General features: G+C 38.7%; 1 non-coding gene across 1 annotated transcript; it reads left to right on the plus strand.

Annotated features, from left to right (window-relative positions):
• The first annotated feature begins 416 nt into the window (after positions 1–416).
• Positions 417–523, plus strand: LOC131247565 (small nucleolar RNA R71). Its single transcript, XR_009171845.1, has one exon. It is a non-coding gene; the product is annotated as a small nucleolar RNA R71 (small nucleolar RNA).
• Positions 524–15,816: the final 15,293 nt, after the last annotated feature.

The following is a 15,816-nucleotide window of genomic DNA, read 5'->3' on the forward strand; positions in this document are numbered from 1 at the left end:
TGTTCACGACATTCGATTGTTCATTTAATATTTCTTAAAAAGTAGGTATTGTTGGACAATTTTCAGTTGTATGAACGTTGCAAGCACAAATACTACAAACAACTTCCTATGCCTTTACCTTCTTAAGTTCCATGGCCTTAATTTTCCTTGCGAGATTAGCCACTTTAGCATTTATATCATGTTCTTCTTTTAAAATATATATTCCTCCCCTCTCCTTTGATTGAGTAGGCTTAGAAGTGGTGCTCAGTCTTGGGGAGATGTCTCATGATTGTGCATTTTCAGCAAGTTTGTCAAAGTAGTTCCACACATCATTGACATCTTTGTTCATGAATTCCCCATTGCACATCATTTCAACGAATTGGCGCATGAAAGATGTCAGTCTATCATAGAAGAAATTTGTTATGCGCCACGTTTCGAAACCATGTTGTGGGCAGGAACTGACAAAATCCTTGAACCTCTCCCAACATTGGAAGAATGTCTCATCTTCTTTTTGGGTGAAGTTCATGATCGACTTCCTGATGGTGTTCATCTTATAGCATGAGAAGACTTTCTTTATGAACTCCCTTGTCATGTCGTTCCATCTGCCAATGGATCGTGGACGTAGTGAGTGCAACCAAGTCTTAACTTTTTCTTTTAAGTCGAAGGGAAAAAGTTTCAGTCTGACCATGTCCTCAAATACATTAGGAAAGTGTAAAGTGGCTATTATCTCATCAAACTCTCTCATGTGTAGATATGGACTTTCAGATTCAAGTCCATGGAACTTTGGAAGGAGTTGGATCATCCCTAGCTTAATAAATATATTTCTTATATTTTTTTGAAAAAAATCATACAAGAAGGTGTGCTCACCCCCGCCGGTTGTAAATAATCTTGTAGAGTACGAGGAGGGGTGCATTGTGCACCTCGTTTTCATCCTAAATTTCCTCAATTGGAGGTTGAGGTTGATTTGCAGCCATAACTTCTATTGACTCAGAGGATCTCAAATGATGTCTAATCCAATGGTGGATAGGCAACCCTTCAACTAATCCTCCTTCACTTAAGAGACGTCGAATGTTGTCATGAACCCACTTGGGCATGAAACACTCATAACCCTTAAAAACTAAAAACTAAACCTAAGAGAGAAAATTAGGGAGACTAAGATAAGTAAGAGATCTAGAAAAGATAGAAGAGAGAGAATTAAAAAGAGGTTACTGGATCGGAGATTGCTATATTAGAATCCTACAAAATAAAAAATCAATTAGATTCTAAAACAAGTTCAGAAAAATTCCTAACCTAGAAATAAAACAGAAAGTTAATCCTAATCTTAACCTAATTTTAATACTAATTAAATTCAGAAAAATGTAGCTGTAGTCCTCGGCAATGGTGCCAAAAACTTGTTCACAACCCCAAGTGTAGGGTCGCGATGTAGTAATAATCTTGGTGACACCGAGGTCGAATCCACGGGACGAAACTTGTACATATTCTGAAAAGAACTAGAACTGGAACTAGTAAAAGATCTAAATCTAAATTATGGAATAATTGAAAGTGAGTGTGAATAAGGTTGATTTAAACTTGTGAAATTAAAGGTGGGAACTAGGGTGCCAAGGATCCACTTATAGCTATCTACCTTACTTGATTCAAGAGATATAATTGGAATAAGAGTCCTATTTTATGCAATTGGAAGAAGAGATGATCAAATCTCTGAAATTTTCATTGAATTAGCCTCAATGGATGAGGATTATGAAGATTTGAAAGGGATTCCATCACCCTACCATCCCCAGGAGACAATGGTGAACAACAAGTTTTACCAATCTCACAATCTCAGATAGAAAAAGAAGATATTCAAGGCTATTGCAGTTTCTATTGTAATTTGAGTCACAATAAACCATAGAAAACTGAAAATATTCCTCAAAATCAACTAGAAATCAATGAAGTTAAATATAAACAAGAATCAAAGCAAGATAAACATTCCAATCACACTACAAGTTTCACCTGTTAGCCCTAGCTAAGAGGTTTAAATAACCATAGATGTGATTAAACCAAAAAATCTTAAACAAAACATGAAAACAAACTAAGGAAGAGGAAGAAAAACTCTTGGCAGTGGCTCTCCACCCTTTGGCTCCACTCCTCAAACCCTAGATGATCCTTAGAAACGTCCTAGGGACTCTTATTTATAGTTGTGAAGCTCCACCTTATGCACCGACTTGGAATTTCCGCAATCCAATCGCAAAACCGCCTCAATTTACGCAGCTATATTACGCATCCGTCAGACCGAAGTCGAGACCGAGCTTGAACAAGATTCTGTTTCATCAGTTACTCAATTTCGGTCTGACCAAGCATGGGTTTGATCGTACCAAATTAATCTTCGGTCGAATCAAATTAACTCCAAAATTCATTGTTCTTCGTTGGAGCTTTTTATGCACTTTCGGTCGCACCGAATCCTCCTTTTGATCGGATTGAACCGGGTTTCAGTTAGACTGAATTGTTTATTGGTTGAACTGAATTAGCTTCTGAATTTCATCTTTCGTTGATGGACTGTTTTCTGTGAGTTCGGTCGGACTGAACTGTATGTTTTTTTTACTGCAGATTCTGCATTCTTTCAAGTCCTTTCTTCATCCTTTGTACTTAGTTTCCTTAGATCTTTGGTATGTAAATTATTCATTCTTGGTCTCCTAAGATCCATCCTTTGCCTTGGTGATTCTTAAGCATCAAATCCATGATTTTAGCATTCTTTTCAATCCAAGCTCTCAAATTCACCTCGCAACACAAACATGTATAAAATAGATCATTAAGCATTATCATGTTCATAAAACTAAGATATAAATAGGGGAGAATATGTGATATTTGACACTTAACAGCCTTAATAAATGCTCCACCGCTTCGACCAATATAATCGTCGTTCCATCATTCTTTCATCCCACACTTATTTCTTCCTTAGAATATTTTGATTCTTCTCTCGTTCTCGTACCCTAACAATGGATGCCTCGTCATCTTCTTCCCCATCTTTCCATTAAGATGACTTGGTTACTATAATAGATGCCCTTTTTGAAAAATACTCCAATAATATAGTCATCAAATCGCCCATTGGAGACTATTATTATATGGGAACAACATTCTTTCTTGTGGTAGATGTTGACAAAATTAGCATGATGAATCATCTGTTTCCATTGTGTCTAGGCGAGATTTCTTTGATCCATTCCAAATCTATCCATGAACCCTCAAATGCTTTAAAGAATCCCTGCTCCTGGCCCAGATCACTGTCAAAATGGGATGCGTGGTTCGCCCATGTCTCATCTCAATACGAGGTGGCATGGAGGAATTCTGGTGTTTACGAGTGCATTAAACTCTCCACGCCCTTCTCACAACAACTTCAACATTTTGGAGCCCATCCACCAATACATTTGTCATGCTCTGAAATCCAACACCTGGGTATATTTGACCTCGATTTTGTACCCAAAGGCATGACTTATATTTTGTATGTTTACATTTCATAATACACACATATATTGATAAAACGATTCTCATTCCTAAGATATAACCATCCAAAATTTAAATAAATAAACATTTATGTAAAGAAAAAGAATAAAATAGTCATATCTCGACTATTGAAGATTATCACCAAACTCATGACTCAGCACATATCATCACTATATTATCATATTAAATGTTCATTACAACTTATTCAAAAAATGTTAAAGAAATGAATAATAAATCTAAGTATAAAAGAAAATATCTTTAAGCGTCTCCATGAGATCATAAACCTGAAATTTTAAAATCTTAACAAGGTAAGCTGCGAGGTTCAGCAAGTAATCTCAACACAGGTTTAAAAAATAACCTCATATAATATGAATAAAATGAACTAAAAGATACAATACCTATTTATGTAAAGTAAACAGATGGAGATATTAATAAATAAGATTTTTCAATGTAAATTATAAAAAGAAATGAAAGAATAAAATCAACATATAGTATAATCTATAATAATAAGTGTGATTTATTCTTTTTAACACCAGGATTAGTTTACACCGGTTGGTCAATACCCACGCCAATACAACACCTAGCCTGGTAATGAGAACCTTTTTCGTGGTATGCTCACCCATCCAAAGGGCACTTGGTGAGGGACCAATTTTACATTAGCTGGTCAAACTATTACCCTACCGAACCTGACAGTAGGAACCTTTTGCAATCTTGACATGCTCACCCACCCAAAGGGTACGGTAGAGGTTCCAAGAGGTACCAATTTGGATTCTTGAATTTCCAATCCAAGGGTCTAAGTTGCCCCACCTGTTTACACTTTAGGAATTTTCAACCTAGAGGACTCGATTGCCCCATCTATTTTTTGGCATTTTATACATATTTCAATTATGCATGATTTTAATATTGCATGAATCAAATAATTCTAAAAATCTTCAATGACCGCTATTCTTTGATCAATCCATAATATGTGATATACATAATTTATCAAACTAAAAATAAAATTTACAATCAATGTAAATTGTCCGTACATGATTAAAGTTCTATGTAAAAAAAATAAACATGCAATATAATTTATCAGATCTAAGAATCTAGAAAATTATATATTAACTTGAGATGTTTGCAATAATTTTATCAAAAAAATCTAAATCCAAAAAAAAAGAAGAATTTTTAAGGCAGGATTAGCAATAAGCTAATATTAAAGTCAAATTGAGTCATGTTAATTAAAGACAACAAAAAATGACATATTTAAAAAGGATGCTAAGCTATCAAAGTACATTCTTTCTAAGAAGGATGCTAAGTCACGTTTATTAAGATTGATCCTTTTACTCCAAGAATTTGACATAGAAATATGAGATAAGAAAGGAGTATAGAACTTAGTGGCTGACCATCTCTCGCGGCTTGTTTTATCAGATTTCATAGAAATGACACCTATCAATGACATGCTCTTTGATGAATAACTCTTTAAAGTATCCCAATTACCTTGGTATGCTAACATTGCTAATTATCTTGCCACAAGTATCACACCTACTCACTGGACGACACAAGATAAGAAGAAGTTTTTCACCGAGGTACGAAAGTTTATCTAGGATGATCCATAATTTTTAAAATATTGCCTAGATCAAACCATTAGAAATGCATTCCTGACGATGAACAACATAATGTCATCTCCTTTTGCCATTTGCGCACTTGTGGTGGCCACTTCTCGGTTAAGAAGACCACAGAAAAAAAATCCTATAGTGTGGTTTTTATTGGCCGAGTATGTTCAAGGATACACACGAATCTTGCAATGCATGTGAGCATTGTTAGAAATTAGGAGGATTGACCCATAGGAATATGATGACGCTGAACCTTATTTGTCACACCTCAAAAATTGGCACCCAAGTACATAGGCTTCGATCTCGAGTTCCCAAGTGTTAACTTAATGAAATGCACGTGTCCTCATTCAGATTTACATTTATTCCACACTCGAATAATCAGAGTAGTGCAGTTCAACTTAGCATATACAAAACAAAGTAGAAATAATAAAAATCTATAAATATAAGGCTAAGGGTCAAAAATACAATTTCAATAGTGGTGATCGCCCAAAATGGGGATTATACAAGCCATAATGAACATATAACAAAACTTACACATAAAGCACGCTTGATGAGGGACTAACATATACATGCACAAAAACTAAAATAAAAACAAGGTCTTTCAGCTTCACCTAATGCTCCTAAGGCATCACGACAAAAGTACAAGTTGACCCAAGTCTACACACCGGAGGCCTCAATAGAACATGAATCAACAACAATGCCTGGTTGGTATTTTAAAACACCATCCCAGGGGGGAGTGACTAGCTAACTCAGTGGTTCTATTAGTTCTAAGTTTCCCATGTTATCGACTCAATTAGCACAGTTAATGATAAATAAGAAATCAAGCATTTCCTAAATACTCTTGTTAAATGCATAAATGAAATTATGTAATGATGCATGTGCCTTACAATCCAACACTCTCACAAGCGACTTCAATGCCTATTTTGCAAATACCAACACTCTCTCACAAACAACTCCAACGCCAACTCACAAAATCCTATCTAATGTAATGTGGTGAATGCGTATGTTAGCTAAGTAATTATTAAGTTCTATTCATCTAGTATATTGGGAAAGCTAGGATACTAATGTCATATAACTAGTCCTTATTTGGATCACGTGGCTTGTTGTGCCACGTAGCGGCTCCTCTTCAGTGTCCATTAATTCAAATTTAGGTTTCACCTGTTTATATCATAAATCAACGATTCCAAAGGTATAACATGATACCCAAATGTACAAGGATTAACTCGATATGGGTCATCACCCAAACCAAGCATGATCACTCAGATTCGAGGTGCGAGTTGGTCATACAAATCAAATTACCACAAGGAAAGGGCTCGTTATCCAATTCCATTCATGCTCGGGTAGTTTGAATGATACTCTGGCACAGAACTATCGGCTGGGTAATTTGACGGGGGCCATTTGAACAACAATCTCTCACCTCAATTAGTGCTCACTGGTCGCTACGGGGAGATTCGTCACCGTGACAGAGGCCGATGGCTTGGACACAATGTCTCATACCACCATGCCTAACTCATAAGTCTTAATGGGATCGTATCGCACTAACGGTTATGAATGGACTCATCCACTGGGAATGGGGTATCTTAAATTCAATTTGATTGTGCCATACATTGTGAACATACATGATCAGTCGGCTAGTGGACTAATTTAATTGACCTAGGAGAACCCTGTCACAATTGACATTATTTGCAAGCATCCCGTGTAGTCCATTTACTATCAATCGTCCATGTTCAGCCCGAGTTGATCGAACAAGCCTAGGGTGGCTGACCTAACTCGGGCCACCCTTGATTTGGGTGATTTACTGACTGACCCAACATCTTAGCAATCCTAAGTATTTTTAGAGACTAAAGTTTATATCACACAATTATAGCATAAGTTTCACTACGCCACCACTTAGGCATTTCATCAAACACGTGAGCATCCATGGGGTATTACATTCACTAAAGCATTAAATCCAATATGTGGGCATGCACAAAGTAATACAATCATTTATGCAATAAATCAAGCATGTGAGCATTGACAAACCACACATTCTACACTTAAATATTTCATCAAACATATGAGCATCCATATCCAACTAATAGCATATATTATAGCAAAATCAAAATGTTAACATATTATCATGCACAAGTTCATGTTAGCATAATGCCCTGAATTTTTTTCAGTTGGGAATTGGATGTCCTTGGGCAATAACTTTGATTTATCGACTTGAGTGCATGTCTGTATATGTATTTTCACATGTTTGGGACCAAAAGGATTGACCTTGGATCCACAAAAATGGCTCGACTCACTGAAATTTGAGAATTTTGAAGAATAAGGACAACAAGCTTCGGTTATAGCGAGTGGAACTCGGTTGCACCGAGTAAATAGGGGCAACTGGGGCAGCACTGCTTGGTTGCACTGAGTAAACATTGAGCAACCGAGAAAATTTGGAAAGCAAGGTTCAGTTGCACCAAGTGGGACTCGGTGCAACCGAGTATCTCTGTTCAGTAATATTCTACACGTTTAGATTTTGATAGTTTCAGTGCACTGACTTCAAAAATCCATATCTATTTTTCTACAACTCTGATTGAGGTGATTCAAAAATTAAATTGAAGCTTGATATGTCTCATTTCATGGAAAAATAAATAAAAAATAGAAATAAAAACTAAAGGAGGCTAATTTTATGACTTTTTGAAAATTATACCAAAATCATTAGTTTTTAAGGTTTATATATATATATATATACACTTTTGGTTGAATTTATCACTTTTTTGAAAACTATACCAAAATCATTAAATTAATATTTTATATTTTTCATACATTTTACAAATTCGGATACTTTCTAGTATAGTTTAATTAGGGTTCTTGATTAAGGTAATTATAGTTAAATCACTATTTCCACTAATTGTAAATAGGCCACACTATGAATTTAGCTAATCCAAACCCCAATCATTGTGCATGAAAAGTCTCGAGACCCATTTCAATCTAAAAATGCCTTGATTATCCGAACATACTCTATACTGCTCGTTAGTGGGCCACTAAACCCGAGACTATAGAAAGACGTTCGTCTTAGTGGGCTTGACGTCCATCGCGGTTAGCGAAGCAAGAAAGTTCCCATTAATGCTCAACTTGGTCCAAAGGTTGAGTGTTTGGGATACACGAATGCCCTAAGCAGAAACCTAAAATTTAAGTGAATTGGGCTCTCTGATCTTTCGCGAAGTTGTGGCTTTCGGACTATTAGATTCTGATTAAATTTAAGGCAACAATTTTAATTAATGTCCTAGACAAATCCTTATGGTCAAAGACCCGATTGATGCTCGGTGACCGTCGATCTGGGTTAAGGCCTTTCCTAGTGATCGCCATGTCTAATCATCGATGGTTATGTCAAAACATAGATCGCCTAGTGAGACACCTATCACATGGCTTAGATTAACCTATACACCTCCTGGTTGGAAACAACCCCCTCTAGGGTTAATATATTAAATAAAGAGCCATTGGGGCCATTTTCATCAACTTTGGTTCTATAAAAGAACCTCATTTGCACACAAGGTTCTCCCATACGAATTTTTCTAAAGGTAAGGAGAGAAAGAGAGAGAGAGAAGAAGAGAGAAATGAGAGAAATTGTAGGGCCTGGTGCCGGATCACACCATCAAATCCCCATGCTCGCCGGATTTGTGCAAGACCTCATCTCTATTCCGGGTCTCATGTCTTCTACAGATGAAATCCAAAGATTTTGTGTTAATTCTCCACTCCCTTTCTAGGTAATAGGTTTCCTACATGTTTTTCCATTTCTTTTTTTCATTTCTTTCATTTTGGGCCATTAGGGTTAGAAATCCTCTTTTATTTTCGTGAATTCTCATAAACCCTAATGTTAGGGTGGAGTATGTTACTATTTCAAGTCACAATTATTGATTGGAGTGGTCCATACTCTTCTGGGAGCCGTAATCAAGCTCGACACCGTTATGATTTCGGTTGTGCTCCGATTCTGGGTCCTGATTCATGGAACCGAGTTAATGGATTAATCAAATTGAGTTACTTAAGCCATATTTCATTGCTTAATATTTAATTAGGATTAAATCCACATCATTAACGGTAGTTTTATACTTTAATTTAGTTTTAGATCATTTTCTCCAAATTCTCGACGCTAGGGCCGCATCCGAGTCAAGGATTTTGACTTTAAGGTGAAGATCTACCACAAGCTTCTACTTGGAATTTTAGAATAATTAAATACATTTATTTTTTATTTGATTGATAACATGCTCAATGAAATGTTTGAATGACATGAAACTCTTAATATTATAAAATTCTTGGATGTTGAATGCTTAGAAATACTAGGATGATTGAATTGTGTTGTTGCGATGGATCGAGCTTCACAAATTATCTAAATATGCAGATAACCCGCTTTAAGGGAGGCCATACCAGGCTTATACGGCTGACCAGAGTTGAATACGGATGATCGGCAGTAGTTGGAGCTACACGGGATGCTTTGCACCTAATGCTAGTTTGCCTGGGGCCCTCTGTAGTCGATCACATTAGTCTAATATAAGCTTGATCATTCTTATGCTTGGTGATTATATAACATTCAATAAAATCTGGTATACCACCGTTACCATTGATTTAGTCTACTCATAACCATTAGTGCGTTACGATCCCCAAAGACTCATGAGCCGAGCATGGTGGTATTGGACATCGTATTCCAGTTGTCAGCCTATGCTGGGGTGATGAGCCTTCCCATAGTGACCATTGAGCATTGATAGAGGTGATAGAAGGTTGTTCGAATAGCCCCATCAAATTACCCGGCCGATGGTTCTGTGTAAGAGTACCTTTCGAATGACCGAGCGCGAATGTAATTGGGTGACGTGCCCTTTTCTTTGTATTTATTTAGTTTTGAGTGATAAGCTCGACCTCTGAATTGATGGTTTATACTCGGTATTGGGTGGCGACCCATACATTGTTAATGCCTTAATTTGGATCAAGGGACACTGGTGAGGTGCCACCACATGCCGAAATGAACCACGTGATCTAGATAATGACTCATGATATAATGGCGGTATCCTAGCTTCACCAACCTGCTGTATGAACTAAGACTCATTAATCACTTGGCTAATCATGCATGTCATATGATAGGTTGCGATTTGGCATTAGAGTCGCTTATGAGGGGGTGTTGGCATTTGTGAAATAGGAGTGGTAGTTGCTTGTGAGTGAGTGTTGGATTGTGAGGAGTATGCATCATTTCATCATCGCATTAATATACTAACCAAATAGATTAGGAAACTGTTTATTTATTATGCTATCATTACTTGTGCTCTGTTGTGTTGGTAACATGTGTAACTTGTTTAGTAATTGTGCATTAAAGAGAACATACTTGAGTGTATAATATGTACTTGTAAGTGCTAAAATGATTAACACACTTTAGTTGTCAAATTTTGTATAACCAAAATAACGTGACAATAGATCTTCAGGATCAAGAGAAGATCAAGCTCAAATAAGAGAAAATCAAGCTCAAGATCAAGAGAAGATCAAGCTCAATCAAGAGAAAATCAAGCTCATGATTAATAGAAGATCCAGCTCAAGATCAAGACAAGATCAAGCTCAAGTTCAAGCTCAAAAGTCAGGATGAACTCCGAGACTTAGTTCAAGTTAAAGAAGAATAGATATTTGATATATCTTAGGGTCATAAAAGCTTAGAAAGACCTTAGGACTAGGTGCTTTAAAAAATGTTTATGTAACACCTCAAAAATTTCAATACCTGAGTATTGAAAGTTCTCGAGTGTTACTATGAAATTTAATGTGAGATGTACATGCGTACAATACCAATCTAGCTAACATAACCTTACATCTATCTCCCAACATGAACTTGACCATTAGGAATGATCTTCATGTAATAGACCAAGCCATCTGACCGCTGATTTTAAGATCAGATCATCCATCACGTGAATTGACGTACGTACCTTTCCCTGAATGAATTGACGTATAGCTCCACATCTGTAATGATCTAGTCGTAAGTTCATTTCTAAGAATTATTTAGAAAGGTGCATACAACCATGTAGAACCTTTAGATTTCACAAAACTCTTAGATTAGCAATAATTACGAAAATGCCATTAACTTAGACCCCTGAATTCTAGTTCACAAGGTTCTCACGTTCCGTTTGATGAGAAACCTTACACCATGCCAATATATCACAAATTAACTATACATAACAAATTTCAACCCTTGGATCAGCAAGATCAGTGGGTAAATCGAATACTCACCTAAGGATGGCCCACCTGAGTTCTAGATCTGCCCAATCTCTGCCTAGGGGCCCTACTTGGACCTAAGAAACTTAATGGTCAGAGTATATTTCTCACAGTCATTACGGTGGACCCACCTTCTGAAGTGCATGTGCACAATAGGTGTTGAACCACGCTACACTGAATTGGGAAGCCCGGTCAAACTGAGTTTGACCTGCTATAAACGAAGGGTTTTCTTCTTCTCCGTTTCTTTCCCGCCAATAGCAGTTCAAACGAACTGCATCCGTTTATGACACCAATGGCCCACCACAACTGGATGAATATAAAATCTGAACCGTCCATCATGTTTGTGGGTCAAAATTGACCCAAACCTAACTCTTCCCACACCAAATCTAAGCTAGAAACCAAAACTGATCCCCTTCCAAGCAACCACAACTAGCGGGAAACCCGGACGCACCCAACCTTTTGCTGCGACTCGATCCTCGAACCTGACTTCAATTCAAGCCGTCCAAATCATAGAGAAGGTGATTCCGACCTTAACCAAGTAGTCCAAAAGGAACACAAGGAAGAGGAAGTTACGTATTACACTGTTTTTCCGCATGCAAATAGCATATCTGGAGATTGCGTCCGCAAGATTTCCGAAGATTATGTTGTAAGAAAGAAACGTAATCAAATCAAACATCCCATGGGCCAGGGGTCATCAGGTAGCAATATCAAACCATCCAAAGAGAGCAGTTCTAAACCAAGAAGGAATGAGAGTTAATCTGCTAGTAAAATGATGGTCGTCTGTTCGATCAAAACAACAGAAACAAAAAGAAGATTCAAGGACAACCAGAAATGTCCATTGAATGGCTCTCTTCAAGCAAATCTTCCCTAATAGTCCGGTGGAACGATCTCTACAACCATTTCGCAAACTTGAGCTCACGCGCAGTTCGACCGCGAAGTTTTTCCCTGTGTGCAAACAACAACTGCGTAAATAATATACCTGCGTCTTGGCTACATAACAAGGGCTACGCAAGAAGGTTCTAACCCTCTTAATAGAATAGATAAATAGAGCCCTCGTTGGGAATAGCTAGCCACAAAGTAGGAAAGAAAAGAAAAGAAAGAGAAAGAGAGAAAGAGAAAGAAATAGAAAGAAAGAAAAGAAAAGTGTCACACCCCAAAATCGAAAATCGGCCTCACGAAATTTTCGATCGCTGAATCGGGCATCTACAGCCTCCGTAGTACCCCATTCTCGGCTCCTGACACCTATATACTAGGTTCCGATCCTGGGATCCTACAAGGAGGATTTTTATCATGAATTTAATTTGTAATAACCATAACCATAAGCATAACCCACGAACAATAACCAAGACACCATCACAAAGTCCACTATGATCAAAAGTTTTATGGTATGATGCCCATAAAAGGGAAATACAATATCGATAATCAAAAGTTCCAGAAGCTTTGCGGCACGCACCTGCTCCTACTTAGCTACGGTCTAGCATCACCTGTATGCATCAATCATGCATAAGCTTTTGAAAAGCTTAGGGGGTGGTGAGAGTGTGTGCGTAATATAAGTGTACTCAGAATGCAATATCAAAGTAATGTGGAATATGCTGGCGAATCCATGAATACTATCAGTCGTACTAAAGCTATGAGATGCAAGGCATGAATGTTATCGGCCATATCAAGGCTATGCGATGCAAGGCATGAATGCTATCGGCTATATCAACGTCATGCGATGCAAGGCGTGAATGATGTCACCATACTAAGGCTATGCGTGCGAGATGCAACTCAAGCATACCAGTCCTCATCCGAATCCACATATCAATGCATCTCATCACTAGAGCATCAAATATCAGTACAGTTCTAACGTTGGACAATCACCAGGGTCTAGTACACTCTATGCCAACTTGTCGCCCCTATCTGAGCGTATAACGGGGTAAGTGGAAGAGACCTCACTATCCGCCTACCAATATTGGGCCCGGCTCGTCGATAGCGGACCCATTCCTCAAGCTGGTTAAACTCAACCTAAATATTACCCCTTCACTTAGGCGGGTAAGGTTACACCCCTTTTCAACTGATCACGACACAGTGGGAGACATGGACTACTGGTATATGGCCCTTGTGCACTCATGTATCCACTCGGTCTCGATGTTGGAATCATCCTTTGGTACCATTAAGTTTAAAGATTTTTACCCAGGGACATCTATGGTGCCCCGATGCTAGTAACAGTATTTCTAGTATCCAATCTGACTCTCCACGATGTGCCTATAGAGGCCTCGGCCCTGATATCCCTAAGGTGTATAGTAACCATATCATACAATGCAAGATGCATGAGTCATACAATCCAGTCATACATCAATCCTGTGAGTACTGTGCGTCATAAGGGACAACACCACCTATCAGGGAGTCCACAAACAACTTGTCAGAAGGCATATGCAATGGTCAACCTCATCTCATCACAAGCATGCAGATGATGTATATGTGCATGTATTATGATGCTATGTTGTCACATACTCATAATCGGTATTGATAATTGGCCTATATGAAAGGCGGGGTCTATAGATGAACAGACGATCTAAACCATGATATAAAGATCGGCCCTCGGCCGTGGATATATCAATTCCAGTAGCACAAAGTCTATGGCGAAGATGGACCATGCAACATCAATGGGGCCCAATAATTTGGGTTAACCCACTAAGAGAATGATGAGAATGTGCCTAATAAGGCCTAAAGGAAGGTCACAATGTGGACATTTAACCAACATTACTTTCGATGGGGTGGCCCTCATAAAGCTAAGCGTATAGTGGGCCCACGACCTCGCACAAGGGCCTAATATACATCACAATGAGCCTTACTCAAGGGCCACATATACATCATATTGGGCCTCACTCATGGGCCTCAAATATAACATATTGGGCTTCATTAAATGGGCTGCAATTGCATCAAGGTGGGCCTTAACGGGTGGGCCACAAATATGTCACATTAGACCTCATCAAATGGGCTGCAATTGCATCAAGGTGGGCCTTAAATGGTGCGCCAGAAATACATCACATTGGACCTCAATGAATGGGCCATAAATACATCAGATTGGGCGTCACGAATGGGCCACAAATACATCAAGGTGAGCCTCATGGATGGGCAACAAATACATCAAGGTGGGCCTTATGGATGGGCTACAAATACATCAAGGTGGGCTGCATCAATGGGCCTTACCAATGGGCCGCACCATCTACACCATTCATCTATTTTAAAGATCATTTTAGAGCATTTTAAAAAATGAATCATATCGACAGATCATCTAGACGATACCACAAATAGCAGTGGAGATAAGATTTTCACTGTTAACAATTCACCGGGGGTCAGGGCCTACCATAGCATTTATTTCCATCCAAATCTGCTCATAGGTCACAAAGACCTGAATTAGGAGGAAAACAAATTTCATATTGATCAGAACTTCTGTGACCCAAACGGATTCTAATGGCAGACATTAATCCCTCACTGATTATACATGTGGTCCACCTGATAGGCGGTCAATCCAGCAGTTATATTGCTACTGGATGGACGGTTGATATAACACATATACCATGTGGTCCCACCGTCCCAACTGTCTGGACGGTGTGGATGCACACATATATCACGGTGGGCTCCATTCAAATGGGTGGACGATGTGGATACCATCCACATATCAGGTAGATCCCGTCCAGATGGACGAACGGTGTGGATGAAATCCACACACAAGTGGGTCCCACAGAACTTGATGACATCACAACGTCAGCTATATAGCTGGTGTGGATACTCTAAGCAACGCGTTCAGTAGGTGGGTCCCACATGGGGCCCACCACATATATATATAATATAATATAATATTATTTAATTGTTATTATATTATTATTATTAAAAAAAATCAGCCTAGCATCTAGTGTCCTGGACAGACAAACTAGATGTAAGGCACATACATTGAGGCATGCCTCATCGTCCAGAGAGAGATGGACTGGATGGTTAGGATATAACGCATATCTTATGGTGGGGTCCACACGTGTGGCCCACCAAAGAGAAAAAATGAACGGATGGTCTGGATCACGCTTGTGATCAGACCACCTTGCTGACGTTAATACATCAGCTACATAGCTAGTGTGGGTCACACGTCCAGGGTCTGGACGATGTGCACTACCTGATATTTGGATCTGCCTTAAACCATAGATAGATGTTGTGGGTCCACATGTGCAGCGAGATGTGGTCCACGAGAGTGTGGCCCACCCAAGCTTTGGATCAACTGATATTTGTGTTCTTACTTCACCCATGGCAGCGGGATGGGGCCCAACACATGGACAGTCTAGATCAAGTGGGCCACATTCCGTCACAAAAGCGAGAGAGAGAGAAAGAGAGATAGAGAGAGAGATCAACACATTAGGGGGACCCAGCCACTATGGGCCCCTCTTTGTTACAACACAAACATCAAGATGGGTCCCACCACAAGTGGGCCTTACATACAAATCAAGGTCCTATACTACGATCACCCACCAATTGGCCTTCTTTTCTAGCTCCTTGGAATGCTAATCTCCTACGCTCC

Source organism: Magnolia sinica, chromosome 5, assembly GCF_029962835.1.
Source record: "Magnolia sinica isolate HGM2019 chromosome 5, MsV1, whole genome shotgun sequence".
Classification (NCBI taxonomy): domain Eukaryota; kingdom Viridiplantae; phylum Streptophyta; class Magnoliopsida; order Magnoliales; family Magnoliaceae; genus Magnolia; species Magnolia sinica.